The sequence below is a fragment of the Nannospalax galili genome, unplaced genomic scaffold, assembly GCF_000622305.1.
Source record: "Nannospalax galili isolate Female #2095 unplaced genomic scaffold, S.galili_v1.0 scaffold285, whole genome shotgun sequence".
In the NCBI taxonomy this organism is placed as follows: Eukaryota; Metazoa; Chordata; class Mammalia; order Rodentia; family Spalacidae; genus Nannospalax; species Nannospalax galili.
In genome coordinates, this window is record NW_008355157.1 from 210 (window position 1) to 4,367 (window position 4,158).

Sequence of the window (4,158 nt, forward strand, 5' to 3'; positions counted from 1 at the left end):
AACTGGGTGGGACGCCTCATACCTATAATCCTATCACTTGGGAGATCAAGGCAGGGAGATCAAGAGAGTTCAAAGACAGCCTGGGAGCTCTGAACATAAGGAGCTCCAAGCCAGACAGGGCAACATAGTGAAACTTTGGAGAGAGAGAGAGACAGAGAGAGGAGAAATGGCTCAGTAGTTAAGAGCACTCAGACTACTCTTGCAGACATGGCTAACAATCTTCTATAACTCCATTTCCAGGGAATCTCATGCCCTCTTCTGACCTCTGTGGGCATTAGGCACACATAGTTTGCATATATACATGCAGGCATATACTCATACATAAAATAAAAATAATTAAATCTTTTTTAAAAACCACAACAATAATAGGACTGCCAATGGTAGACCTGAGCTGAGCATGTTTTGCTGCTGGATGAGTGACTACAGTATGATTATAAATGACAGTGTTTGAAGGCACTGATGTACAGCCCTAAGATCTGGCCAGATCTCAAGGCTGAAATCCAGTCCCTTTATCATGGAGGGGAAGTAATGAGGCAGCTGGTCATGTTACATGCACAGGCAAGAAGCAGAAAGTCTCTGAGGGCACTGCACACACATGATGCACATACATACAGGCAGGCACACACTCAGACACATAAATAAAAGCAAATAAATCTTCCCAGTACTCAGGAGGCAGAGGCAGGTGGGTTTCTGTGAGTTCAAGGCTAGCTTCATCTAATCTAGTAAATTCCTGGACAGCCAGGGCCCCACAGGGAGACCCAGTTCCCAAAAACAAACAAAATCTTTAACCACACTGAATTTACCTTAAACTTTTGATACTAGATTTTATACGCTATCAATGATATTTTCCTTAACTTGTTATAAATCCTGCAGCCCACCTATGCGATTTTTAGCTCAATATCATATTGCCTAAACTCGACTGCACAATCACCAACTGAACAGGTTAGTATTTATTCCCTTCACATGTGGCCTTACCCAAATATAGATCTCTTGCACCTGTTTCTCCCTTATTGGACAGAACCATGTGACAATTATTTTTGCATGTTCTGCAAAGAGATAAAGTTAATTATGACAAAAAATTTGAAATTCATACAGTGAAGAGAAAAGCACCTTATGAAGACAAGTGCATTTTTGTGGGACTAAATTATAGGTTATTGGGAAAGGGAAAGATGACTCATGTTAAAGCTCAGGTGTTAGGTTGAAATCACTAAATTTTCTCAAAAAAGAAAAAAAAAAAACGTTGACGTGAGGAAACCATATAATAACCATCACTAAATTTGTATTTTTGAGGCAAGGTCTCATTACGTAGCTGAGGCTGATCTTAAACTCACCATTCTACTTCTCAGCCTCCCAAGTGCTAGGCTTATAGGAGTATGCTACCATGCCTGGCTTGCTAATTGAAAAAACTGGGTGGGGGGGTACTAGCTGGAAAGATGGCTCAGTTGTTAAGACCACTAGCTGCTCTTCCAGACGACTAGGGTTTGGTTCCCAGTATCCACATGGTAGCTAATGATCATTTGTAATTCCAGTTCCAGGGTTTCCAACACCCTCTTTTGACCTCTGAGGGTACTGCATAACATGGGTGCACTTACATACCTGCAGGCAAAACGTTAACACACATAAAATTAAAATAAATAATTTAATTATGTTTATTTGTGTGTTGTGGGGGGTGTGCGTGCCATGGCACATGTGTGGAGGTCAGAGGACAACCTGCAGAAGTTGATTCTCTCTTTCCACTCTAAGGATTGAACTCAGTCAGTCTTGGTGTCAGGCACCTTTACCCACTAAGCCATCTCTCTGGTTTGTTGATTTTTATTAAAATTAGAAAATGCCATCTTCAGAGGGAGTGCTCTGGCTAAAGGAAGACTGAATCTAAACTGTGATCCTCAGTGATAAAAAAGAGTTCAATATCGAGGGGAAAAATGACACTGGGCTAAGATAATGCCTGAATCTGTTAGCAAAATACTCTCGCCTAACTTTTACAGAAGTTATAATTTCCCAGGGTTTTGTTTTCATAAACCATATACCTCAGCTAAAAGAATCTTGTTTTTCGCCAACAAGCCAGCAAAGTCAGGATGGACTGGGTCGGTTGCCTTTTTGCTGTATGTGATTGGGTTCCTGGTGGGATCCACTTCAAGAGGTTGATCAAAACAAGCCTTCAAAGAGAAATTGCCAATTAGTTAACTAAATATGTGCCCTGTGAATCAAAACCCACAAATGTTCTAGCCCACACAAACTCTTAAAATAAGTAGTTGTAAACAGAGAACAACTTTAAAATATTCATTTTTAGGTGCTGCCCCTGGAAACTCAACAGTTCCCAATAACATAGCAAGTAATATGCGGGTCTAAAAAGCTGCTTGACATTTTTCTAAAGCTTATTACTTACCTGTCAACATTCTAGATTATTAGCCATAAGTAAACGCAGCCCATCTAAATCATGGGATGTGATTTCTGAGAGTACAGGAATCAAGAAAACATACAGTGTCTGAGGAAATTTCATCATTCATCAAATGAAAACTCATAGAGGAATTGGAGAGATGGATCAGCAGGTTAAAGGTCTGGACCCAAGCATCAGGACAGGAACTCGGATTTTAACATCCATGTAACAAGCCAGGCATGCTCTGCACATACCTGTAACCTCAGCTCTGACGGGATGGAGACAGGAGGATTGCTAGGGCCTGGTAGCTGCCAACCTAGCTGAAAAATGCCAGTGCCTGGATCAGCCAGAGGCCCTGCCTCAAAGGAATAAAATAAAGAGTGATAGAGGAGCACACCCAGCACCATGCTCTGGCCTCCATGCACAGAGAGGCACACTCATCTGTACACACACACATGTGCATATGCCACACATACTCACATCACACACAAACAAAAATTAAAACAAAAACCTGTATATAAAATGACTATAGGTCATTGATGAATTACTAATATTTATTTTACTTTTGAATAAAATATTAAAGGAAATTATGTCAAAATTTCACAGAATTGTTGGCAAGTAATCTAATTGGATAGCAAAGTTCAAAAATAATAAAATTAATTCCTTACTACATATTCATTATGAAACTGCGGAACACCAAAGAAAGAAATCTTCAAAGTAGCTAGTGGATGGCCAGAATGCTCCAAGAGTCCACCTGTCTCCTTTCCCTTAGCACTAGGGTTACAGATGCACAAGCATGTGACCACACCTTTTACATGCATACTGGGGATTCAAACTCAGGTTCATACGCTTGTGCAGCAGGCACTTTTCCCACTGAGTCACCTTCCCTGCCCGGACCTCATCTTTGTTTTTTATGTGTGTGTGTGTGTGTGTGTGTGTGTGTGTGTGTGTGTGTAGATCAGAGGACAACTTATAGGAGTCAGTTGCCTCCTTCTACCATGCAGCTCCCAGGGATTGCACTCATGTTGGCAGACAAGCACCTTTACCTGCTGAGCTGTCTTAATGGATCCCTGACTTTATCTTTTGCCTCATTCACCAGCAAAGAAATGCTGCAGGCACTAGCATGGGCAAATGGGTGGACAGAAGCAAGCTTTCTCTTTCTTAGACTACTTCTGACTAGCACTATCAATGTTTTACTTCCTTCTGAAAATTGGGACAAAAAACCCAAGTACTGTGGGGACCTAAAGGCCCCGCCTTGCCAAGATGGGCCGAGAGGAAGTTACTGGGGCGCAGCCTGACTTGTTTTGAAGATCATCGGATTGGATGCCTCCATAAGCTTTCATGGGCTCCTGCCTGCATGCATGCATTGACCTTTAAGCTGATTGGAGAACTATGAAGGGTGGGGGAATTATAAGCACCCTGCCCTGCTGCAATAAACGAGTTCCTGCTTGACTAGACTCCCTGTTGCCTCTGATTGTTCCTGGTGCTGGGGGTGGCAGGAGCTGGCGAACGACACGCTTACACATCCCCAGTCATCCTTGCACAGGGGTCGCAGGCTCGAACCCCCCACAAAGTACAACTCACTACTGGAACATTTTTCCCGAGCTGGTAGATGTGATGGGTGCCTGGCCTCACAGGGATCTTTGGTTTGGCCATTAGCAAGCGGCAGGAGCTGGCGAACGACACGCTTACACATCCCCAGTCATCCTTGCACGGGGGTCGCAGGCTCGAGTACAACTCACTACTGGAACATTTTTCCCGAGCTGGTAGATGTGATGGGT